The sequence below is a fragment of the Cherax quadricarinatus genome, chromosome 5 (assembly GCF_038502225.1).
Source record: "Cherax quadricarinatus isolate ZL_2023a chromosome 5, ASM3850222v1, whole genome shotgun sequence".
NCBI classification, from domain to species: domain Eukaryota; kingdom Metazoa; phylum Arthropoda; class Malacostraca; order Decapoda; family Parastacidae; genus Cherax; species Cherax quadricarinatus.
The window spans coordinates 55,628,860-55,656,753 of NC_091296.1; the positions used below are offsets into that span (position 1 = coordinate 55,628,860).

Genomic DNA, 27,894 nt, shown 5'->3' on the forward strand with positions numbered 1-27,894 from the left:
CTACTAGGTCACTCTCCCTGAACCGTGAGCTTTATCATACCTCTGCTTTATCATACCTGTGTGTGTGTGTGTGTGTTAGTTACCATTTTGTCCTAGGCACATGATGTGTGTGTTAGTTACCATTTTGTCCTAGGCACATGTCGATTAGACACTAGGCCTGTTGTATGTGTGTGTGTGTGTGTGTGTGTGTGTGTGTGTGTGTGTGTGTGTGTGTGTGTGTGTGTGTGGTAGTGTGCATGTGTGTGTGTGTACTCACCTCACTTAATTGTACTCACCTAATTGTGGTTGCAGGGGTCGAGACTCAGCTCCTGGCCCCTCCTCTTCACTGATCGCTACTGGGTCCTCTCTCTCTCTGCTTCCTGAGCTTTGTCATACCTCTTCTTAAAACTATGTATGGTTCCTGCCTCCACTACTTCACTTGCTAGGCTATTCCACTTGCTGACAACTCTATGACTGAAGAAATGCTTCCTAACGTCCCTGTGACTCGTCTGAGTCTTCAGCTTCCAGTTGTGACCCCTTGTCCCTGTGTCCCCTCTCTGGAACATCCTCTGTCCACCTTGTCTATTCCCTGCAGTATCTTGTATGTCGTTATCATGTCTCCCCTGACCCTTCTGTCCTCCAGTGTCGTCAGTCCGATTTCCCTTAACCTTTCCTCGTACGACATTTCCTTGAGCTCTGGGACTAGCCTTGTTGCAAACCTTTGTACTTTCTCTAACTTCTTGACGTGCTTGACCAGGTGTGGGTTCCAGACTGGTGCTGCATACTCCAGTATGGGCCTAACATACACAGTGTACAGTGTCTTGAACGATTCCTTATTAAGGTATCGGAACGCTATTCTCAGGTTTGCCAGGCGCCCGTATGCTGCAGCGGTTATTTGGTTGATGTGTGCCTCCGGTGATGTGCTCGGTGTTATGGTCACCCCAAGGTCTTTCTCCCTGAGTGAGGTCTGTAGTCTTTGTCCACCTAGCCTATACTCTGTCTGCGGTCTTCTTTGCCCCTCCCCAATCTTCATGACTTTGCATTTGGCTGGATTGAATTCGAGAAGCCAGTTACTGGACCACATGTGTGTGTATGTGTGTGTTAGATACATACATAATTTTTTTAATAAAAAAAAAAAATTAGTAATATGCAGAGTTTAATCTATATTTTAAAGATTAAAACATCTTTAATAAGTGACCAGTAAATTTCAGCAACTTTGCTATGGAGAATATATAAGAGCTTGAACAGTATGTTACATTGTTATACGTCAATAAAAAAAAAAATCACTTGACGTGGGTCTGTATTCAAACGATGACTAACCGCTTGCGTCCTGTGTCCTGACAAATCTTACCTAACTTATACCCACTATTGGCTCTGATGTCTCGTATGATATACTTAATGTTCAAAATGAGTAGGGGTACGGTGGGCACAAAAGGGAACATTGCATCAACATTCGTGGCCCCATATTATTCAACATCTTATCAGAAAATATCAGAAACACGGCTGGAACAAGTGTAGAAATCTTCAACAGGAAACTGGACAAGTATCTTCACCAGGTGCCAGATGAACCAGACTGTGACAAATATTTGGGGCAGCAGGCCTCCAGCAGCAACAGCCTGGTTGACCAGGGAAGCACCAGACGAGCGTGGCCCATGGCCGGGCTCCGAGAGTAGTAACTCTCGAAACTCATCAAATGTATATCAAAGGTAGTCCTTGACATCAAGTATAATTTTAAATTTTATGGGTTTTTGAGCTCTAGGCTTCCGTTGCCGCTTTCCTATGCGAACTTCATTTTACAGCCAAATTAATAAACCGCATATCTAGAAAACATACGAAAAACTGTGCATAAGAATCCAAATATGTGTACATAAAAATCCAAATACCTAGGTTACTGAAAACGCCCAAAATTCCTTAAACTATTCCCTCGAGCGAATTCAGTTTGAAAGAAAAGCTAGAGGGTCTGAGTCCAAATTTGCACACTGAAATTATCCCTTTGGAGAGCGGAAAGAACAGAGGTTTGCAAAATACACCCAATGAAAAGCAGAGGTGCAACAAATACGCGAAGATATAATTATAAGATAAGATTTTCTTCGGATTTTTAACCCCAGAGGGTTAGCCACCCAGGTTAACCCAAGAAAGTCAGTGTGTCATCGAGGATTGTCTGTCTTATTTCCATTGGGGTCTTCAATCTTGTCCCCCAGGATGCGACCCACACCAGTCGATTAACACCCAGGTACCTATTTGCTGCTAGGTGAACATGACAACAGGTGTAAGGAAACACGTCGAAATGTTACCACCCCGCCGGGAAGTTTTGGTCTAGGACCAGGTCACGAAGGGGGGGGGGGTAGATGATCCAAGAATCCTTCAACAGGTAGGTGAATTGCGGCCTCGATGACCCTCATGTTGTGGATAAGCCTTAAACCTAACAAACTTACAAATGCACAGATAAGTCAAGCAAGAGCAACTTTTTTTTTTTCTCACCACTCCTACCACAAGTGATAATAGTGCTGGTCAATAATTCCACTCCACCCTGTCAGAACTTTCCATTGTTTAACTAGAATATTTTTCATACTTATTTTACCTGTAATATTACTTTAGCACAAAATGACTGGTAGCCAACCATACACATACAAACTACCATACTTAATGAACAAGCTTTATGTATAGGTCCGCTGGCGTCATTAAATAAATGCCAGATCTCGCAAGAATAAAATCAGCAGTTTCCATCCATCAATTTCGTGCCAATCTAATACACTTGTCAACAAATCAATACTGCTGTAATTTTCTTAGCTAACAATATTATGATCCAAACCTTAGAACCATTATGTACCTCTGTACTCTTTTGACTAGCCCTCATAGGATGGGTTTATGGGTGTATAAAACCTGTCAAACTAACATGCAACACAAGCAAGATGGATTCCTGGGGTCTGCCAAAGATAGTATTAATATAACTGTGGGTACATCCAACACCCACATGTACCTTATTTTAAGACATTAATTCCAATAAGTAACTTCATTCCCACTGTATTTCTGCAGTGCAATTTAAACAAGGTATTTTCCGAGAAGACTTCTTCATTGTACCATAACAAAAACGCAATCTGGCTGATCTGGATACGAATCCACATGACTTTTTTTTACACAAAAAATATAAGGATCGAAGAGCACCACAGTAGACCTCCGTTTTCACGGGGATGCTTTAATATCGGCGAAGGGCTTTTGATCGTAGGAAACATCTATCCACCCTTTCCTTGAGCTGATTACCTCCCATTCCTCAGGTATTGTATAACTCCTAATCGTGCTCCAGTTCCCCGAATTAAGCCTGAATGCCTTCCACATCCCCCCCCCAGGCGCTGTATAATCCTCCGGGTTTAGCGCTTCCCCCTTGATTATAATAATAATAATAATGTATAACTCCTAAGAGTTCATCGCTTCCTCATGAACATAATAATAGTCACATGATAAGAAGGTACTGTTCACATTTGTCTCATTTGTTAAACCTTTTTACTTTTATTTGCAAATATTTAAATATATTTGCCTTGTACTGTACAACTGTTATGACTGTATGGACATCTGGGGTGGCAACACTGGTTACTGCTACAACTATGGTACACTTGCATGAACACCAGTGATTGTAATATGGCTGAGGAGTCGTACAATGATTCCAGACACACACAGTTCAGTCCGTTGTATTTACACCAGTTGGTTACAATAACAGAGGAGCATCAGACTGACACGCACAATAACACAACCGAAACTGTTCTACAAAATAAAAATCATCTTTACTAGCACCACGAATAAATAACATTTACGAATCACCATGATATTAAACGTAACCACTGGGTAAAATAATAAACAGCAGCACATGATTGTTCTAATGAAGTGTCGACGAAAAAATAGTACAAAAACTAGTGGAGTGCTTGAGTTTCAACAAGAGAATTAAGAGAGGATACTAACTGGCATATAGCATATATGTAGTTATTATTATAATCATAACCAAGTGCTGATTAACTGGCATATAGAAAGGTTTAGTACATGCAGTACAAAATACTGATACAATGTAAGTAAATGACACACAAGCAGTATGTAAAGTTATTAACAGGTTTAGCTTGAGCACTACGCAAACATTAAATCTTGATAAAAACTTACTGTCGAGGCGAAACTTCAACTATTAATCAAGTTTCTATATTGTTTGTGTCTTTTACTTACATAGAAAGAAACAGTACGTCTTATATATTACATAATCATAACTAAGCGCTAAACTCACAAGGTTCATACAGTACATCTTATACAGAAAAAAAGTTGGAAGCCATAAAGTATGAACACAGAGGTAGGTGATATGAGCTCAAACGCGGAATTCGCGCCAGGCTGGCAGTCCAGACGCTATTCACAGCAGCATTATTTTTTGCTAAGCATATTAAATATTAAACACTTGAACTTGGTGTGAACCGCCCACATAACGGGCAGGGGTTGCATAATAAAGATTTTAAACTAACTTAAACTAAATGGACTTGGTGCCTGGGAAACAAAACCTCACTAGTATGGATACCATGTATATATTCATTACTCTTCGCTCCATAAACAAGTAAAATTCCGAACACCAATATTGTATTCTTTAAATTCATCCGCAAACCTTAATAAGCATAATTACTGGGTCAAAGACTTTCAACATATATTTATTTATAAGAGGAATTAGCAAGAAACCCCTGACTTCCAGATGGAAAATGAGCGTCTGCAAACTGTCCCTAATCAGGCAGGCTATGGCGCTTACGTGGGAATGCACTGCTAACTGCACTCTCTAGAAAGACGTAGAATTAGGGGGGATATGATTGAGGTTTATAAGTGGAAGACAGGAATAAATAAAGGGGATGTAAATAGTGTGCTGAAAATGTCTAGCCTAGACAGGACTCGCAGCAATGGTTTTAAGTTGGAAAAATTCAGATTCAGGAGGGATATAGGAAAGTACTGGTTTGGTAATAGAGTTGTGGATGAGTGGAACAAACTCCCAAGTACCGTTATAGAGGCCAGAACGTTGTGTAGCTTTAAAAATAGGTTGGATAAATACATGAGTAGATGTGGGTGGGTGTGAGTTGGACCTGATAGCTTGTGCTAACAGGTCGGTTGCCGTGTTCCTCCCTTAAGTCAATGTGACCTGACCTGACTAGGTTGGGTGCATTGGCTTAAGCCGGTAGGGACTTGGACCTGCCTCGCATGGGCCAGTAGGCCTTCTGCAGTGTTCCTTCGTTCTTATGTTCTTATGTTCTTATGTGTGCAGTTTTCCAAAGAAGCACGTTGACTCAGGAAAACACTAAACATCGCTCGCGCCGAAATGAACATTCCCACCATACCTCGAAAGCAGTGTGCACTTCCAAGTCTGACAATCCAGTTTTTCAGAATCACTTCATAGATACTGCATTGTTCACACTGCAACCAGCATTTTCTGGACGATTCTCTAACACACACAACACCTATCCACATCGAATTTATATAACCCCTATCAACTTATCCTTCATGTTAACATATTATTATTATTATAATCAAGGGGAAGCGCTAAACCCGGAGGATTATACAGCGCCTGGGGGGGATGTGGAAGGCATTCAGGCTTAATTCGGGGAACTGGAGCACAGATCCAATTCCCTAAATCAAGAGCCCCTCACCAACATCAAGGAACCTTCCTTGAGGGGCATGTTAACATAGTAATGGCTGATCTCAGTAATGACCAGAGGTATGTACACTGAAATGTCTCACAGTGTTTATATATACAGTTTTACCCTAAACTCTGTTTTAGGGATTAACGTATTATTGATGTTATCGTGGTTTTACTGAATACACATATCTATTGAAATTCTTTTAATAAGAAAATTGGTGTAAATGGCATTAGATTAATTTAACAATGGTCCCCGAAACCCTCTCCGGGTAAACTTCAGGTAAACCTATACCTAACCTGTCTCACAGAATAGGTTCATCGTTGTTGTGAGCATTTTGCAGCTACCACCTTGTAGCTATAAATAGTGCTGGAAGACAACTTTCCTATTTTTAGATCTAATAGCAACAAATAAGCACTTGTGCAACATCTGGTTATCTTGATTATAGACGTTTCGTCATCCAGTGGCTTTATCAATACCAGTGACTATGCCCTCGTCTGTACACGTCCATATTCACTGACGCCTATATAAGCGCCAGTCTCCTTGCCTGTGCTTCAGAATCTCTACAACCACGGTGCTCTCAATACCAACTCCAAGGCCGAGGGACTGATTACCTCATCTTTTGTTATAGTTCTGTTTTCTAATTATGTCCTAGAATCTGTATTGATAAAGCCAATGGATGGCGAAACGTCTACAATAAAGATAACCAGATGTTGCACAAGTGTCTTAACTTTCATCTTGTTGGTATTGTATACCTGTCTTGCACAACAAAAAAGCAGACACCATCAAGCCACTAATGACAGGATGTACATCATTTCATGTGAGGCATGCGACAAAGTATATGTCCGAGAAGTCTCATGCATCTTATCAATTAAACACCATTAAGCATGCTAGAGGGATCATCTGAACAGTGCTTGAGGTATCAATTACAACACCTGAGGGCACTTCATGGACTTAGGTAACGGCAAACTAATCATCAGGAAATCTAACCAACGGTGCAGAATACCTCCAATAAAAAGAAGGGCCCGAAGAGTACACTAAAAGAGCACTCAATAAGCGTAAGAGGACCTCGACTTTTCAACGCCCTCCCTTTGTTCATAAGGGGAATTACCAACAAACATCTGGCTGTCTTTCAAGAGGGAACTTGATAAGTTCCTCAAGCCAGTTCCTGATCAGCCAAACTGTGGTGCAAACGATGGATTGCTTGTGTGCGGCCTGCACCAACCAACAACCTGGTGGATCGAAACCCAAACAGGAGGACTGGTCTGGAACCGGGCCGTAGGGGGCAGCGACCCCCGGAATCGTGGTAAGGCAAATATGGAAGACGCTGTTTATGGTTATAACTCGTCTCTACCTGAAACACCATAACTCAACCCACTGGGAGTTTCATCATATCCGAAAGCATTTTATTCCAGCAGGACGACCATCACTGAGGTGATAAAATCAGAGGAAGATTGTTTCACATAAAAATTGAGGTGAAGTTAGCAAAAGCTGGGTTACTTAAAGTTAGGCTTCGCGACATGAGGCTAGCAAGGTTATTTTAAGTTTGATTAAATTAAGTTAGGTTTCAAATTCTGTGACTTTTTCCAGTTACTTTTTTTTTTTGCCTAGATTCAGCGCACCCTGCCCTTCGCCACTATACAGTATATACTACCTGTCTCTTGTTCTCAGTACTAGAATGAAATGCCCTAGGCAGGCAAAAATTCTCCTTCATGTCTTAACACCAGTATACGTGTCTATTTACATACCTGTTAAAGTTAATTACTAGTTTTGACGATGGGCGTATGTACTTCCATGCATCAGTTGCCCCTGTTCACCTCAGTAAACAGGTACCCAGGTGTTATGGTAGCGGACTGTGAGTGGCATCCCACCCCTATAACAACTTATAATAAGTATAACTTACAATAAGTATAACTCAAAATAAGTATAACTTATAGTAAGTATAACTTATAATAGGGCTGGGATTTGCAATGAGCTGTAAATTCGATGACGTATCGATAAAACAAAAAAAGTTAGATGCTCGTCTACATAACAGTACCTTTCTTAATACTAATGAAACTGAAAACAAGACAAGGCAAGTTGCAGCCAGCTCACACGAACGTGTGTGAAACTGTAAACATGGAGAATATGCAGAGAACATCCACAGCCGGCAGTTAGTCATACGTCTCTTTACAAGGGATGGGGACACCTTGATGTTGGTAAAGTACTCCTAATCCAGGGAACTGCGGTTTCCCCCACCCCCAATCGGATCAAACTTGATTACCTCCCACTACCGAGGTGTTGTATAACCCCTACAAATTTAGCGCAAGTTGTACTCCGTGGACCGCAGGCGAGAATAAAAACACAGGAGGAATGTGTAGATGGTACAAAATACCACAAGCGAAATGTTGAGTGGAAATGCGATGGCAATCTGATAAGCGTGAAAGGTACTGACACTTTTCAACGCCTTTCAAATACAGGGAACTTACCAGTAGACTCCTTAGTGCCTTTAAGTGAACTTAAATTCCTGCAATCTGTCCATGATCAGTTAGGCTAATACGCGCATGTCAAAAGCATGACCGGTCAAGTAGTCAATCAAGCCGCGAAGGCCATGTTCTCTAAAGTACTCTTTTATTTATTTATTTGTTTATTTATTTATTTGAACATGATACAGGGAAGTACAAAGGAATGCAGTTATTAAAGTGCAGCAGGCCAAAGCCCCTTGTATGCAGAGCATTATGGGCAGGCTTAAAATTAACTTAAGATTAACTAAGCAATGATATATTCAGTGGTAAAAACATTATTGTAAACAGATAACAATTTAGCACAAATGAGTTTTACAAAGACAGGTCATATGGTCATTTACTGTATTGCTGTGCATTCAGTAGAATGGAGTATTCTGTTAGGTAATGTAATTAAAAAATAACAAGATAACACTGTGAAAAAATCGTGAGCTTCCACGCGCTTTCGAAATTTCGTGTGTATGTTGGGAAGCATTAAACCCGTAGGGATCATACACTGCCTGGTAAATGGAAGGCAATTAAATTAAATCTGATCCTATGATTAATATCTGAGATCAAGAGCCCTCCACCTTCCCTACAAGGGTCCAAGGTAGCATACACATTAAATTCAGTGTTAAACACGTCGTACATTCTGCATTACCGGACGTGTTTAAAGTTCTAAAAAAGCGAGTTGCTTTTGTTTGTGGGGGGGGGGGAAGATCCCTTCAAAACTATCAATCAGCACGTCTTTAAAGGACCTTGGTTAGTTACTTCAAGGTGCTCAGCACAAGGTATCCCAAATAAAGACCAAACAGCATATAAAATGACTTCTGTCCTGTCATGCCCCCTGGCAGAGATGTTTTTTGTTAGAACATATGTTGTGAATGGAGGACATGGTGGCGACACCTTCAACGAATAAAATACCATCACCACCACCACCACCACCACCACCACCCCGGGGTCTGTCTCGCCGTTCTCATAATGATCCTTTTCCTGACCTTGCAAACAAGACAGTATTTCGAAGGAAAATGTCTTAAAGCAGCAGAGTTTTACCTGTCGCATCACTATATCCACTCTTACGTCAATCCATGTTTACCTGGAGTTTACCTGGAGAGAGTTTCGGGGGTCAACGCCCCCGCGGCCCGGTCTGTGACCAGGCCTCCTGGTGGATCAGCGCCTGATCAACCAGGCTGTTGCTGCTGGCTGCACGCAAACCAACGTACGAGCCACAGCCCGGCTGATCAGGAACTGACTTTAGGTGCTTGTCCAGTGCCAGCTTGAAGACTGCCAGGGGTCTGTTGGTAATCCCCCTTATGTGTGCTGGGAGGCAGTTGAACAGTCTCGGGCCCCTGACACTTATTGTATGGTCTCTTAACGTGCTAGTGACACCCCTGCTTTTCATTGGGGGGATGGTGCATCGTCTGCCAAGTCTTTTGCTTTCGTAGTGAGTGATTTTCGTGTGCAAGTTCGGTACTAGTCCCTCTAGGATTTTCCAGGTGTATATAATCATGTATCTCTCCCTCCTGCGTTCCAGGGAATACAGGTTTAGAAACCTCAAGCGCTCCCAGTAATTGAGGTGTTTTATCTCCGTTATGCGCGCCGTGAAAGTTCTCTGTACATTTTCTAGGTCGGCAATTTCACCTGCCTTGAAAGGTGCTGTTAGAGTGCAGCAATATTCCAGCCTAGATAGAACAAGTGACCTGAAGAGTGTCATCATGGGCTTGGCCTCCCTAGTTTTGAAGGTTCTCATTATCCATCCTGTCATTTTTCTAGCAGATGTGATTGATACAATGTTATTGTCCTTGAAGGTGAGATCCTCCGACATAATCACTCCCAGGTCTTTGACGTTGGTGTTTCGCTCTATTTTGTGGCCAGAATTTGTTTTGTACTCTGATGAAGATTTAATTTTCTCATGTTTACCATATCTGAGTAATTGAAATTTCTCATCGTTGAACTTCATATTGTTTTCTGCAGCCCACTGAAAGATTTGGTTGATGTCCGCCTGGAGCCTTGCAGTGTCTGCAATGGAAGACACTGTCATGCAGATTCGGGTGTCATCTGCAAAGGAAGACACGGTGCTGTGGCTGACATCCTTGTCTATGTCGGATATGAGGATGAGGAACAAGATGGGAGCTAGTACTGTGCCTTGTGGAACAGAGCTTTTCACCGTAGCTGCCTCGGACTTTACTTTGTTGACGACTACTCTCTGTGTTCTGTTAGTGAGGAAATTATAGATCCATCGACCGACTTTTCCTGTTATTCCTTTAGCGCGCATTTTGTGCGCTATTACGCCATGGTCACACTTGTCGAAGGCTTTTGCAAAGTCTGTATATATTACATCTGCATTCTTTTTGTCTTCTAGTGCATTTAGGACCTTGTCGTAGTGATCCAATAGTTGAGACAGACAGGAGCGACCTGTTCTAAACCCATGTTGCCCTGGGTTGTGTAACTGATGGGTTTCTAGATGGGTGGTGATCTTGCTTCTTAGGACCCTTTCAAAGATTTTTATGATATGGGATGTTAGTGCTATTGGTCTGTAGTTCTTTGCTGTTGCTTTACTGCCCCCTTTGTGGAGTGGGGCTATGTCTGTTGTTTTTAGTAACTGAGGGACGACCCCCGTGTCCATGCTCCCTCTCCATAGGATGGAAAAGGCTCGTGATAGGGGCTTCTTGCAGTTCTTGATGAACACAGAGTTCCATGAGTCTGGCCCTGGGGCAGAGTGCATGGGCATGTCATTTATCGCCTGTTCGAAGTCATTTGGCGTCAGGATAACATCAGATAGGCTTGTGTTAATCAAATTTTGTGGCTCTCTCATAAAAAATTCATTTTGATCTTCGACTCTCAGTCTGGTTAGCGGCTTGCTAAAAACTGAGTCATATTGGGACTTGAGTAGCTCACTCATTTCCTTGCTGTCATCTGTGTAGGACCCATCTTGTTTAAGTAGGGGCCCAATACTGGGCGTTATTCTCGATTTTGATTTGGCATAGAAGAAATACTTTGGGTTTCTTTCGATTTCATTTATAGCTTTTAGTTCTTCCCGCGATTCCTGACTCCTAAAGGATTCTTTTAGCTTAAGTTCGATGCTTGCTATTTCTCTGACCAGTGTCTCCCTGCGCATTTCAGATATATTGACCTCTTTTAGCCGCTCTGTTATTCTTTTCCGTCGCCTGTAAAGGGAGCGCCTGTCTCTTTCTATTTTACATCTACTCCTCCTTTTTCTTAGAGGAATAAGCCTTGTGCATACATCGAGTGCCACCGAGTTAATCTGTTCTAGGCATAAGTTTGGGTCTGTGTTGCTTAGTATATCTTCCCAGCTTATATCGGTTAGGACTTGGTTTACTTGGTCCCACTTTATGTTTTTGTTATTGAAGTTGAATTTGGTGAATGCTCCCTCGTGACTAGTCTCATTTTGTCGGTCTGGGGCTCCTCGCATACATGTCTGAACCTCAATTATGTTGTGATCTGAGTATATTGTTTTTGATATGGTGACATTTCTTATCAGATCATCATTGTTAGTGAATATGAGGTCTAGTGTATTCTCCAGTCTAGTAGGCTCTATTATTTGCTGGTTTAAATTGAATTATGTGCAGAGATTTAAAAGCTCGTGTGAGTGTGAGTTTTCATCAGAGCTGCCTCCTGGTGTTATTACTGCAACAATATTATTTGCTATATTCCTCCATTTTAGGTGCCTTAAGTTGAAATCCCCCAGGAGCAAGATGTTGGTTGCAGGAGCTGGAAGATTTTCCAGACAGTGGTCAATTTTTAACAGCTGTTCCTGGAATTGCTGGGATGTTGCATCCGGAGGCTTGTAGACTACCACAATGACTAGGTTTTGGTTCTCGACCTTTACTGCTAAAACTTCCACTACGTCATTTGAGGCATTAAGCAGTTCTGTGCAAACAAGTGACTCTGCAATATACAGGCCAACCCCCCCCCCCTTTTGCCTGTTCACTCTGTCACATCTGTATAGGTTGTAACCTGGGATCCATATTTCATTGTCCAAGTGATCCTTTATGTGGGTCTCAGTGAAAGCCGCGAACATTGCCTTTGCCTCTGCAAGCAGTCCACGGATGAAAGGTATTTTGTTGTTTGTTGCTGGCTTTAGACCCTGTATATTTGCAAAGAAGAATGTTATCGGACTGGTGGTATTGTTGGTACTGGGGGGGGATTTTTTTTCCGGCATTAGTATCTGTATCTGTTGGTTTGGAGTGGAGGCCATCGACTGTGGTTCCACTCCAGGAATGACTGGATTTGGTGTACGATTTCTGCCATTTCCTGCCAGTTTTTTTTCCTTCCTGGCACTAAAAAACCTCTCCCTCTTGAGTGGCTGTGGCTACCCAGGTTTTCCCATGGCCTGGATGTTTTGTATCTTTTTGTCCCCTTTAGATGGTATGCCTGGCAATTTAAGTTATAGCACAGTCTTTCCTGTACTGAAGAGGTACACATTTCAGGGTGAAAAAGCTTACAGGAAGGGAGTTTGCATTTTCCTGTTGTCATATGGGCATGGCATTTTCTAGGGTGGTCATAGTTGCACGTCCCATCTGTTTTTCCAGATTTCCCATGCCAGCAGATACCAAGTGCATAGTATGTGCACAGGCTTGGTTTCCGCTTGCCTTGGGTTTCTGTGACTGTATTCCCTGTTGGTGCATGTTTCCCTGTCTTACTTCTATCCTCCCTAGCACCAACAATGGAGCTCCCACCAGTTGTTTTTGGTAATTTATCCTCACTATTGCTATTGGAGTCCTCTTGTTTGCTATTTCCTGTGGTATTTCTAGTTTGCAATATTGGTTTTATCTTATCTTTGACTACACTTGTTTCCCTACTATGGCTCCTGTCCCCTATGAGGTCATTTATATGTATTCCTTCCTGCGTATAATTCCCGACTACCTGGACAAAATCTCCAGCTTCACCATTACTGTCTCCCAGGACAGTATCTCCAGCTTCACCATTTCTGTCTCCCAGGACAGCACCTCCAGCTTCACCATTACTGTCTCCCAGGACAGCACCTCCAGCTTTACTATTACTGTCTCCCAGGACATCACCTCCAGCCTTACAGTTTGTGACTACATGGCCAGTATCAAGGGCAGTACCATTCAGCCCAGACTTTTTATGTTCCCATCTGTTGTAGAAAGCTTCCAGGTTTTCTATGAAAGCAGCTTTGATGTTGTCCTCTTTTAATACCCTTGTGATTTTAGTCCACAGATTTTCCTCATTTGGGCATACCCAGAAACACTTCTCTGTTTTAATACTGCTTGTAGCTAGTTCTGGGATATCTGCACAAGGGGCGTGACACCAATTTCCACAAAAATGACAATTTATCCATGTGGAAGCCCGTTTGTTTGACTGACCACAGACTACACACAGCTTCATAATGATTTGAATGGTTGATTTACTGCAATTCTACTAGCAACCTCTTGAATATTATATTAATAACCTTAAATGAAGCTCTAGCTATTTGTATTTGTTTCTAACTCTTTTTGTATATTGGACAGCTTACCGTCACGTTCCTGATTTTTAATGTTTGTGTTTATAAGGGCGCCTACAACCCCATCCGTTTACAGTCTGCTTTATTGTCCAACGAAACTGTTTGAAACCAGTCCCGGGTTCGGACCAGTCAAGGGTTCGGACCAGTCAAGGGTCCGGACCAGTCGATCTGCTCTGATCAGTGGGTCACTTATTTAAAACATACTGGTCGGTGATTTGAGCTAACACATGAAGGATCTACTGGAAATTATCTACCCGAGTAATATGTGATTTGACTGATACAAAAGTATAACTTGCGTATTGAAGAGCCGGTGATATCTGGCAGCTCCTACAATGACGAACGGTCACCTCCTTGTTTATCAATCGCTGTATCTGGCTTTTCTATTTTTTTTTTTTTTTTCGTCTCCACCACAATAAATGCTATATTATCACTATAGTTGACTGGTGCAAATTTTGGAGGAAGGACGCTTTTTCTGTAGTAATAATTGCTTCTCGTTGTGTATATTGCGACCGCTGGTAACTACAGGTTATATGAAATTCACAGTAACGTCTCGTATTTCAAGAAAAGAAACTAATGAAAGTCACTCCACTCCACTAAGTACCATTATAATACTGGTTAGTTGCTACTACAACACTGTATTCTGCTATTCACTGGTATCACTAGATTATATGCGAGTGTACACTAGCAGGCCAGGAAGATTATTAAAAACAGCTGACCTGTGGTAAGTTTCTGGCGACTTCTGGCACCTTCCTCTATAGGCTTATCACTTCATTTACAAATTCACCTGTTTTCAAATGACACTTTAGCCTTTATCATCAATGTAACTGAAATTCAGTCCTCTTATTAGAAATATTTACATAATTCTAAGTACATTTTCACTATAAACATTTTCTCGACGAAGAACCAAAATAAAGAAAATATATTTTGTGTTTACGAACAATATACTTTATGTCGGTATCTTACACCCTTTAGGCCCAAGACTGAAAGGGATTGAGGGTACTCAATATCTGCATCACAGTGCTTGGAAAAAAGGGAGGAGATAAGCCAAAATCTCAACCATGTTCAAGTTAAGTTTGTTACATTTACCTGTCATCTAACACGTTCAAGAGCTAATAAGAAAAGATCAGCGATCCTCCAGTGCAAAATATATATATATATATATATATATATATATATATATATATATATATATATATATATATATATATATATATATATATATATATATATACATATATATATATACATGTATATATAACGGTTTTCCATTTCACTTAAATTTGACAAGACGGCAGTGACTCCCTTGATGGTTGCTGTCTACCGATGTTACCGAAACCCTAACTGAGCCTAAAATACTATTATACACACACACACACACGCACACACACACGCACACACACACACACACACACACACACACACACACACACACACACACACACACATAAAGTAGTCATTGGAGTGATGTATAACCCACCACAGAACTGCAGGAGGCCAAGAGAGGAGTACGAAGAAAACAACAGGGTGATGGTGGACACACTGGCTGAGGTGGCAAGAAGAGCTCACTCGAGCAGAGCAAAGTTACTGGTAATGGGCGATTTCAACCACAGGGAGATCGACTGGGAAAACCAGGAGCCACATGGGGGTCCCGAAACATGGAGAGCCAAGATGATGGATGTGGTACTTGAAAACCTCATGCATCAACATGTCAGGGACACAACCAGAGAGAGAGGGGAGGATGAGCCAGCAAGACTGGATCTTGTGTTCACCCTGAGCAGTTCAGACATTGAGGATATCACTTACGAGAGGCCCCTTGGAGCTAGCGATCATGTGGTTCTGAGTTTTGACTATATAGTAGAGTTACAAGTGGAGAAGGTAACAGGAGCTGAAGGGGACAGGCCAAACTATAAAAGGGGGGACTACACAGGTATGAGAAACTTCCTGCAGGAGGTTCAGTGGGACAGAGAAATGGTAGGAAAATCAGTAAACGAGATGATGGAATATGTGGCAACAAAGTGCAAGGAGGCAGAGGAAAGTTTTGTTCCCAAGGGAAACAGAAATAATAGGAAGACCAAAACGAGTCCTTGGTTTACCCGAAGGTGTAGGGAGGCAAAAACTAAGTGCAACAGAGAATGGAAAAGGTACAGGAGGCATAGGACCCAGGAAAACAAGGAGATTAGTAGAAGAGCCAGAAACGAGTATGCACAGATAAGGAGGGAGGCCCAGCGACAGTATGAAAACGACATAGCATCGAAAGTCAAATCTGACCCGAAACTGCTGTATAGCCACATTAGGAGGAAGTCAACAGTCAAGGACCAGGTGATAAGGCTGAGAAAAGAAGGTGGAGAACTCACAAGAAACGATCAAGAGGTATGTGAGGAGCTCAACACGAGATTTAAGGAAGTATTTACAGTAGAGACAGGAAGGACTCTGGGGGGACAGACCAGATGGGGACACCAGCAAGGAATACACCAACAAGTGTTGGACGACATACATACAGATGAGGAGGAGGTGAAGAAACTGCTAAGGGACATCGATACCTCAAAGGCAATGGGACCGGACAACATCTCCCCATGGGTCCTTAGAGAGTGAGCAGATATGTTGTGCGTGCCACTTACCACAATCTTCAACACATCCCTGGAAACTGGGCAACTACCTGAGGTATGGAAGACGGCAAATGTAGTTCCCATTTTTAAAAAAGGAGACAGAAAAGAGGCACTAAACTATAGACCTGTGTCATTGACGTGTATAGTATGCAAAATTATGGAGAAGATTATCAGGAGGAGAGTGGTGGAGCACCTGGAACGGAACAGGAGTATAAATGCCAACCAGCACGGATTCACGGAAGGCAAATCCTGTGTCACAAACCTTCTGGAGTTTTATGATAAAATAACAGAAGTAAGACAAGAGAGAGAGGGGTGGGTTGATTGCATCTTCTTGGACTGCAAGAAGGCCTTTGACACAGTTCCTCACAAGAGATTAGTGCAGAAGCTAGAGCATCAGGCGCATATAACAGGAAGGGCACTGCAATGGATCAGAGAATACCTGACAGGGAGGCAACAACGAGTCATGGTACGTAATGATGTATCACAGTGGGCACCTGTGACGAGCGGGGTCCCACAGGGGTCGGTCCTAGGACCAGTGCTATTTTTGGTATATGTGAACGACATGACGGAAGGGTTAGACTCAGAAGTGTCCCTGTTTGCAGATGATGTGAAGTTAATGAGGAGAATTAAATCTGATGAGGACCAGGCAGGACTTCAAAGAGACCTGGACAGACTGGACACCTGGTCCAGCAAATGGCTTCTCGAATTTAATCCTGCCAAATGCAAAGTCATGAAGATAGGGGAAGGGCACAGAAGACCACAGACAGAGTATAGGCTAGGTGGCCAAAGACTGCAAACCTCACTCAAGGAGAAAGATCTTGGGGTGAGTATAACACCGAGCATGTCTCCGGAAGCACACATCAATCAGATAACTGCTGCAGCATATGGGCGCCTGGCAAACCTGAGAACAGCATTCCGATACCTTAGTAAGGAATCATTCAAGGCACTGTACACCGTGTATGTCAGGCCCATACTGGAGTATGCAGCACCTGTTTGTAACCCGCACTTGATAAAGCACGTCAAGAAACTAGAGAAAGTACAAAGGTTTGCGACAAGGTTAGTTCCAGAGCTAAGGGGAATGTCCTATGAAGAAAGATTAAGGGAAATCGGCCTGACGACACTGGAGGACAGGAGGGTCAGGGGAGACATGATAACGACATATAAAATACTGCGTGGAATAGACAAGGTGGACAAAGACAGGATGTTCCAGGGAGGGGACAACAATTGGAAGTTGAAGACACAAATGAGTCAGAGAGATAGTAGGAAGTATTTCTTCAGTCATAGAGTTGTAAGACAGTGGAATAGCCTAGAAAATGACGTAGTGGAGGCAGGAACCATACACAGTTTTAAGACGAGGTTTGATAAAGCTCATGGAGCGGGGAGAGAGAGGGCCTAGTAGCAACCGGTGAAGAGGCGGGGCCAGGAGCTAGGACTCGACCCCTGCAACCACAAATAGGTGAGTACTAGTCCCGGAGCTACGGGGCATGTCCTACGACACTGGAGGACAGGATAGGGAAGATATGATGACATAAAATACTGAGAAGAATTGGCAAGGTGGACAGAGACAGGTATTTCCAGAGATGGGACACAGCAACAATGGGTCACAACTGGAAGTTGAAGACTCAGATGAATCACAGGGATGCTGGGAAGTATTTCTTCAGCCACAGAGTTGTCAGAAAGTGGAATAGTCTGGGAAGTAATGTAGTGGAGGCAGGATTCATACACAGCTTTAAGAAGAGGTATGATAAAGCTCATGGAGCAGGAAGTGACCTAGTAGTGACCAGTGTAGAGGCGGGGCCAGAAGCTGTGACTCGACCCCTGCAACCACAACTAGGTGAGTACACACAAATAACACGCACTTAGTCTCCTAAGTGCGGGTTATTTGTGTACTGTTTCAGTCGTAGTATTGTACCTCGCAGAAATAAACAAAAGTATATTATACCTTTGATGAGTTTCGAGTCTTACTACTCCCGGAGCCCGGGAATGGGCCAGGCTCGTCTGGTGCTTCTCTGGTCAACTAGACTGTTGCTGCTGGAGGCCCGCTGGCCCACATATCCATCACAGTCTGACTGATCTGGCACCTGGTGAAGATATTTGTCCAGTTTTCTCTTGAAGACTTCTACACTTGTTCCAGCTGTGTTTCTGATATCTTCTGGTAAGATGTTGAATAATCTGGGGCCACGAATATTAATATAGTGTTCCCTTACTGTACCCACCACACCCCTACTTTTCAGTGGGTTTATTTATTTAGCACTTCCATATCTCTCGCTCCAGCATGTTGTTATAGCAGCGTGCAGATTTGGGACCAGGCCCTCGAGTACTTTCCAGGTACTATATATTATCATGTATCTCTCCTCTCTTCCAGTGAGTACATGTTCAAGACTTTAAGGCGTTTCCAGGAATTAAAATGCTTTACTGGTTATGTGTAGGCCCTAAGCGATCTTTGTATTCAAGCTCTGATATTTCTCCTACCTTGAACAGGGCCCTCAACACAGCAATATCCAAATGAGGGAGCACTAGCGATTTGAAGTGTCACCATTAGCATTATTTCCCTTGTTTTGAAAGTTCTCAATACCCACCCCGTCATCTTTGTCTTATGTTCTTTGAAAGAAAGGCCAGCTGACATAATTATTCCCAAGTCTTTCACGTGTTGCTTTGGTGACCCTCTTGAGTTTTATACACAGTGTTTTTTTGAGTTCTTAATTCTTTCCATACCTAAGCAGCTGGAACTTATCACCATTGAACGTCATGTTCTCCACTGCCCACTGGAAAATGCTGCTTATATAAGAACATAAGAAAGGAGGAACACTGCAGTAGGCCTGTTGGCCCTTACTAGGCAGGTCCTTCACAATCCATCCCCTGTAAGTTTTCAGTGTCTTCTACCGTAGTGACTTTCATGCTTATTTTAGTGTCATCCTCTGCAAATGATGATACAAAACTCAGACGGGTGCTTTTATCTGTCTGCTAGGAGGATGAGAAACAGCAGAGGTGCCAGGACAGTGTCTTGGGGAATTGATCTTTTTACCTCCCTGATGCTGGATTTTGCTCTGTTTACTACTACTTTTTGTGTTTTGTGTGTTAGGAACCAGAAAATCCACCTGCTTGCCTTTCCTGTAATGCCTATGGCCCTCATTTTGTGCACTATCACTCCATGATCGCATTTGTCAAACGCCTTTGTAAAATTTGTGTACATCACATCTGCCTTCCAACGCCTCCGTAATTCTGTCATAGTGGTTCAGCAGCTGTGACAGGCATGATCGTCCTGCTCTAAAACCATGCTGGTACACCCACACACACACACACACTTTTGCTTGTTTCTGCGTGAGTCACGAACATGCAGGAGAATGAAATAACGTAAGGCTCGCTGGTGTTATGAAGAAACATGACTTGCAGTTGCCTCCCTGTCAGGTATTCTCCGATCCATTGCAGTTCCTTTCCTGTTATGCGTGCCTGATCCTCTAGCTTTTGCACTAATCTCTTGTGTGAAACTGTGTCGAAAGCCTTTTTGCAGTCCAAGAAAGTGCAATCTACTCATTCCTCTCTCTCTCTCTTTTCTTACTTCTGTTACCTTGTCATAACACTCCAATAGGTTTGCGACACAGGATTTCCCTTCCCTGAAACCGTGCTGGTTGTCGTGTATAAGCTTGTTTCTTTCTAGGTGCTCCACTACTCTCCTCCATGATTTTGCCTACTATACATGTCAATGACACTGGTCTGTAGTTTAATGCCTCATGTCTATCACCTTTCTTAAAAATTGCAACTACATATGCCGTCTTCCACACCTCAGGTAGTTGCCCAGTTGAAGATTGTTAGTGGCACACACACTGTGTGTGTGTGTGTGTGTGTGTGTGTGTGTGTGTGTGTGTGTGTGTGTGTGTGTGTGTGTGTGTGTGTGTGTGTGTGTGTTTGTGTGTGTGTGTGTATGTGTGTGTGTGTGTATGTGTGTGTGTGTGTATGTATGTGTGTGTATGTGTGTGTATGTGTGTGTGTATGTGTGTGTGTGTGTGTGTGTGTGTGTGTGTGTGTGTGTGTGTGTGTGTGTGTGTGTGTGTGCGCGCGCGCGTGCGTGCGTGCGTGCGTGCGTGCGTGCGTGCGTGCGTGCGTGCGTGCGCCGAATAGGTAAAATTGGTCAATTAGCAAGAACTCGTTAAAAATTTTCTCTTATACGTTTAAAAATATATTTTTTTCATTTATGTTAATGTAAAAATTAACAATTCTGTACCAAAAGAACCTTAGAAAATTTACCTAACCTTATTATAACAAGCGCAATTTAATTTGGCCTAATCCAACTAAATATATTTTAGATAAGTTTACAACAATTTAATGATAAACAAGCGCAATGAAATATATTTTTTTCGTTAGATTCAGAATGATTTTTGCGAAATTATTGCATACACAAATTTTCGCTTGCCTTATTCGGCAAGAAGAGCGTTGCTATTTAAGTCAAAATCGCAAGTTATACCAATTCGGCACGACATTTTATATATATATATATATATATATATATATATATATATATATATATATATATATATATATATATATATATATATATATATATATATATAATCTAGTTACCTGGAGAGGGTTTCGGGGGTCAGCGCCCCTGCGGCCCGGTCTGAGACCAGGCCTCATGGTGGATCAGAGTCTGATCAACCAGGCTGTTACTGCTGGTGTACAAACCACAGCCCGGTTGGTCAGGTACTGACTTTAGGTGCCTGTCCAGTGCCTTCTTGAAGACAGTCAGGCGTCTATTGGTAATCCCCCTTATGTATGCTGGGAGGCAACTGAACAGTATTGGGCCCCGGACACTTATTGTGTTGTCTCTCAGTGTACTCGTGGCGCCCCTGCTTTTCATCGAAGAAATGTTGCATTTCCTGCCGAGATTTTTGCTTTCATAGGGAGTGATTTTCGTGTGCAGGTTTGGTACCAATCCCTCCAGGACCTTCCAAGTGTATCATCATGGATCTCTCTCGCCTGCGTTCGAGGGAATACAGATCAAGGATCTTCAACCGTTCCCAGTAGTTTAGGTGTCTTATCGTACTTATGTGTGCCGTGAAAGTTCTTTGTACACTCTCCAGGTCTGCAATGTCGCCAGCCTTGAAGGGGGCCGTTAGTGTACAGCAGTATTCCAGCCTAGAGAGGACAAGCGATTTGAAGAGAATCATTATGGGCCTGGCGTCCCTAGTTTTGAAGGTTCTCTCTATCCATCCTATCACTTTCCTAGAGGATGAGGTAGATACACAGTTGTGGTCTTTGAAGGTGAGATCCTTTGACATCACTCCCAGGTCCTTCACATTACTTTTCCGATCTATTGTATGGTTAGAATTTGTTGTATACCCTTGTTGTATAGACCTTGCAGTGTCTGCAATGGAAGACACTGTCATGCAGATTCGGGTGTCATCTGCAAAGGAAGACATGGTGCTGTGGCTGACATTCTTGTCTATGTCAGATATGAGGATGAGAAACAAGATGGGAGCGAGTACTGTGCCTTGTGGAACAGAGCTTTTCACCGTAGCCGCCTCAGACTTTACTCTGTTGACTACTACTCTTTGTGTTCTGTTTGTGAGGAAATTATAGATCTATCTACCAATTTTTCCTGTTATTCCTTTAGTACGCATTTTGTGCACTATTACGCCATGGTCACACTTGTCGAAGGCTTTTGCAAAGTCTGTATATATTACACCTGCATTCATTTTGTCTTCTAGTGCATCTAGGACCTTGTCGTAGTGATCCTGTAGTTGAGACAGACAGGAGCGACCTGCTCCAAACCCAAGTTGCCCTTGGTTGTGTAATTGATGCAGATGTAATATATACAGACTTTGCAAAAGCCTTCGACAAGTGTGACCATGACGTAATAGCGCACAAAATGCGTGCTAAAGGAATAACAGGAAAAGTCGGTCAATGGATCTATAATTTCCTCACTAACAGAACACAGAGAGTAGTCGTCAACAGAGTAAAGTCCGAGGCAGCTACGGTGAAAAGCTGTTCCACAAGGCACAGTACTCGCTCCCATCTTGTTCCTCATCCTCATATCCGACATAGACAAGGATGTCAGCCACAGCACCGTGTCTTCCTTTGCAGATGACACCCGAATCTGCATGAGTGTCTTCCATTGCAGACACTGCAAGGCTCCAGGCGGACATCAACCGAATCTTTCAGTGGGCTGCAGAAAACAATATGAAGTTCAACGATGAGAAATTTCAATTACTCAGATATGGTAAACAAGAGGAAATTAAATCTTCATCAGAGTACAAAACAAATTCTGGCCACAAAATAGAGCGAAACACCAACGTCAAAGACCTGGGAGTGATCATGTCGGAGGATCTCACCTTCAAGGACCATAACATTGTATCAATCGCATCTGCTAGAAAAATGACAGGATGGATAATGAGAACCTTCAAAACTAGGGAGGCCAAACCCATGATGATACTCTTCAGGTCACTTGTTCTATCTGGGAATATTGCTGCACACTAACAGCACCTTTCAAGGCAGGTGAAATTGCTGACCTAGAAAATGTACAGAGAACCTTCACGGCGCGCATAACGGAGATAAAACACTTCAATTACTGGGAGCGCTTGAGGTTCCTAAAACTGTATTCCCTGGAACGCAGGCGGGAGGGATACATGATTATATACACCTGGAAAATCCTAGAGGGACTAGTACCGAACTTGCACACGAAAATCACTCACTACGAAAGCAAAAGACTTGGCAGACGATGCAACATCCCCCCAATGAAAAGCAGGGGTGTCACTAGCACGTTAAGAGACCATACAATAAGTGTCAGGGGCCCGAGACTGTTCAACTGCCTCCCAGCATACATAAGGGGGATTACCAACAGACCCCTGGCAGTCTTCAAGCTGGCACTGGACAAGCACCTAAAGTCGGTTCCTGACCAGCCGGGCTGTGGCTCGTACGTTGGTTTGCGTGCAACCAGCAGCAACAGCCTGGTTGATCAGGCTCTGATCCACCAGGAGGCCTGGTCACAGACCGGGCCGCGGGGGCGTTGACCCCCGGAACTCTCTCCAGGTAAACTCCAGGTATCTAGATGGGTGGCGATCTTGCTTCTTAGGACCCTTTCAAAGATTTTTATATGGGATGTTAGTGCTATCGGTCTGTAGTTCTTTGCTATTGCTTTACTGCCCCCTTTGGGGCTATGTCTGTTGTTTTTAGTAACTGTGGGATGACCCCCGTGTCCATGCTCCCTCTCCATAGGATGGTAAAAGCTCATGATAGGGGCTTCCTGCAGTTCTTGATGAACACGGAGTTCCACGAGTCTGGCCCTGGGGCAGAGTGCATGGGCATGTCATTTATCACCTGTTCGAAGTCATTTGGCATCAAGGTAACAACAGATAGGCTAATGTTAACCAAATTCTGTGGCTCATAAAAAATTCATTTTGATCTTCGACTCTCAGTCTGGTTAGCAGCTTGCTAAAAACTGAGTCATATTGGGACTTGAGTAGCTCACTCATTTCCTTGCTGCCATCTGTGTAGGACCCATCTTGTTTAAGTAGGGGCCCAATACTGGATGTTGTTCTCGACTTTGATTTGGCATAAGAAAAGAAATACTTTGGGTTTCTTTCGATTTCATTTATGGCTTTTAGTTTAGGATATCTTCTCAGCTTGTTTCATTTAGGACATGGTCTGCTTGATCCCATTGTATGTTTTTGTTACTGAAATTGAATTTCGTGAAGAGACCTTCATGACTTCTCACATTTTGCTGGTCTGGAGCCCTGTGCATACATGTCTGTACCTCTATGTTGTGATCTGAGTGTACTGTCTTTGATACAGTTATATTACGTATCAGATCGTCATTGTTAGTGATGAGGTCCAGCGTATTTTGTAGTCTTGTAGGCTCTACTATTTGCTGACTGAAGGTGAATTTGGTGCAAATATTTAATAGTTCGTGTGTGAATTTTCATCTGAGCTGCCTCCCGGGGTGATCTCTGTTAAAACATCGTTTGCAATACTCGTCCACATTAGGTGTCTTAAGTTGAAATCTCCTAGTAGTAAAAAAAAAAAAAGATGTTTGGGGCAGGAGTTGAAAGATTTTCCAGAGAGTGGTCAATTTTCTCAAGCTGCTCCTGGAACTGCTGAGAAGTTGCATCTGCAGGCTTGTATACTACCCCAATGACAAGGTTTTGGTTTTCAATCTTTACTGCCAAAACTTTAACTACATCATTTGAGGTGTTTAGTAGTTCTGTGCAAATGAGCGACTCGGTGACATACAGGCCAACCCCACCCACACCCTTTGTTGCCTGTTTAGTCTGTTGCATCGGAATAGGTTATAACCTGGGATCCATATTTCGTTGTCATAATGATCCTTTATGTGGGTCTCTGTGAATACTGCAAACATTGCATTTGACTCCGTGAGCAGTCCATTGATGTAAGGTATTTTGTTGTTTTTTGACGGCTTTAGACCCTGTATATTTGCAAAGACAAATGTTGTAGTGGTGGAATTTAGGGAGGTTTATTTGCTGGCTCTAATATATGTTGTTCTGGAGTAGAGGCCAATGTCTATTATACACACACGCACACACACACACACACACACACACACACACACACACACACACACACAAATATATATATATATATATATATATATATATATATATATATATATATATATATATATATCACTATGTAATGTACAAGCAATTTGTAAACTTGTAAAGTGATCTATAAACTAAATATGAACATAAAAACAAACTAAATATGAACATAAAAACAATCATGTGCTCATGTGCAAAGTTATTATTGAGAAATGGTGAACGGATAGAGGGCGGGAAAAACAATAGAATGCCGAAGGTTCATTGCCTATATGTTACTACAATCTTGGAGAAGCAGTATGTATATGGGTTACGAAAACGCCAAGTGGCCCTACCACCCACATCTGTACAACGCCCCTCCCTACACTACACTATATGGCAGTCACTTTTACATTCCCTCTAACATACGTATAGCGTTCATCTCATCTCTTTGGTACGTTGTTCTGCTAAAATTATCTCGTTTTTAAGACCAAGCCACCGGTTTATGAGCTTATTTGCAAATAAGAACTCACTAAACCAGTGGAGGTTATGAAGTGCCTGGGGAGACTGAATCTGGTTTGATCCAAGGCGAGGGTAGCTAGCTCTAGCAATATCTATTATCTGGGGAGAATAGCTCTAATTCATAATTATTATTATTATTATATTTAGTGGGAAGCATAAACCCACAAGGGGCACAACCTGAGGAATGGGTTCGATTCAAGGAAGGGGAGGGGAAGTCCAATTCCTAGAATCAAAAACCATTCACTAGCATCAAGGGGTCCTCAGATCACGCCCCCTTTCCTCACATCACGACACTTTTACTGAAGGAAACAATAGTTTAACTATCAGTTTAAGAACATTAAGTTATCAGTCTACGAATGATTAAACCATAGCTTAGGAAAATTTTACCTGGTTTCATATATTACAGCACCATCTGGCAGCAAAATAAACTATATGCTATGAGGTCCCTTCAAACTCGTACTAATACAGCAAGTTTACTTCTGAGCCAACCATCAATTAATTTACCATACGTGAATGAACATCGCGGCAGTAAAGCAAAATATAATAATAATAATAATAATAATAATAATAATAATAATATAATAATAATAATAGTAATAATAATAATATATTAATAATTATATTATGAGTACTACATTATTATTATTATTATTAGCACAACCAAGCCATAGAACTGCACTCAATTCTGCTGATCTCCACTGTATTTTCTAGCTAGTGTAACTATGGTTTCCCCTGGTTAATTAAAACTAACCTAGGCAAACAGGCATAGTGCTTACAGGTGGCTGCGTCAATAGAGCCTCAGTTCTTTAAGGAAAAATAAGAAATATTAGGACAACTGCAGACGTGTGAGGCGGAATACGCCAAAACTCACCGTGTTCCAACACCCAGACGGATCTACTCTTGCAGAGGCCTTAATTATGGGTCTGTAAGCCTTCTAAGGGACACACTTTCCACTGTTTATTGGGTAGATCCTTTACGTCGAGCCGTATTCTGGTTCTCTTACAGAGGGAGAGAAACAGAACGAGAAACCCTAAGGAAAACTGGAGCCTGCACACCACCTCACAGCTCATCACATACTGAGCCAGACACACTAGTGCCAACTCCCATGATTCCATTTACCATTTTATTCATTTGTATTTCTGTAGTTATAGACTGGGTATTGCAGACTCTAGTGCATGAATCAATATTTACGTTTACACTAAAAATCGCAAATTGAGTGTGATTAATTTAATACCATTCATCTACGAACTTTTGTAATTAGTCAATGTTGCCGTATGGATGAGCTAGCTTAAATTTTATAGTTGCTGGGGTTCCCAACCAGTCTGAACACAAACTGTATTGAACCATGAATATATATGTATTTAACACTGTTGATAAAGATTTATCGAGACAAAATTCGATGGCGATAACGGCATTTCTGTGAAATGCGCACTTATTTGTAGGTCCTTAGAAATCATGCCGACTAATTATCTTTAATAATAAAGTCATTCAGGTGAGGTAAAAATGTAATAGCAATTAAGTACGAGTGTAGGGTAGAATAGTGGAGGTGGTTGTGTGTGCACGGCTGGTGTGTGAGGTGTGTGCACGTGAGACAGGCTTGGCCAAGCTTTCCACACAACCTCCAGCCCCAAGTCTCAACTGGATTTTACCGGTCACGATGATCGCCGCCACCACCGTACCCGCCGCCGCTGCTGCGCCACACTCATGTTCCTTCGTTCCTCTCATATTTCTTCGTCTCTTTCATATCCCACCGTCCTGGCCTCACTACGCTCACCACACAGCCGCCTCCCTCACTATTGATCTACATTTTCCTTCAATTCGCATAGGGGTGACTTATTTTCAGCAACGTTAGCTTTCACGTTTCGTATATCAGCACGTAAACACAAATTTTGGGTAGAATGGGAACTAAGAAAACGTTACAACTTCAGGTGAAATGGAGGATGAAAGTGAAGGTTGTATGGGAGGACGTCTAGCCTGTCCCTCCACACACCTGCACCAGCCTCACTAAGAAGAATATTATTATCTTCAGGGGGAAGAGCTGAGGCCGTAGGGGTCACACAATGCTTGCGAAATGGGAGGCAATTAGGTTCGATAAATGGAAAGGAAGAACAGGATTAATTTCTTTGAGTACAGTCCCCGACCAGCATTAGTCCATATTCCTTGATGGGTTCACTAGAAGAAATATGTTTATTTTTTACTATTAATTGTCCCTTTCTGTCCATTAAAGCGTGTTGAATATGTGCCTTATGCTCATTGTTTGTAAATATACCCTTGTAGGTTTAGCGCTTAGTTTTGATTATAATAATATAAATGGATATTGCAACCCATCTGAAGACAGTCTTCCCAGTTTATCCCACTTGATTACAGTCTTCCTAGTTGACCACGCTTGAAGATTGTCTTCCCAGTTTACCCTGTACCCTTGACATACCTTTGATAAGTTTACATAATTTTTCTACTCCCGAAGCCCTGCCCAGGCTGTTGCAGCTAGCGCCCGTTGGCCCACATATCCATCAGAGCCTGGTTGATCTGGCATTTGATGGAGATATTTGTATAGTTTCCTCTTGAAGCCTTCTGCACTTGTCTCAGCATTGTTTCTAATATCTTCTGGTAAAATGTTGAACAATCTGGGACCACGGATGTTGATACAAG

General features: G+C 42.4%; 1 protein-coding gene across 2 annotated transcripts in view; it reads right to left on the bottom strand.

The window, feature by feature from the left end:
- LOC128685029 (uncharacterized) overlaps window positions 1–27,214 on the bottom strand; it is a 191,121-nt gene extending 163,907 nt beyond the window's left edge. For both annotated transcript variants that reach the window (XM_070102229.1, XM_070102208.1), the window contains exon 1: window positions 26,117–27,214. The gene's annotated coding sequence lies outside the window, so the exon portion shown is untranslated. The remainder of the gene's footprint in view (window positions 1–26,116) is intronic.
- Between the last annotated feature and the right edge of the window lie 680 nt (window positions 27,215–27,894).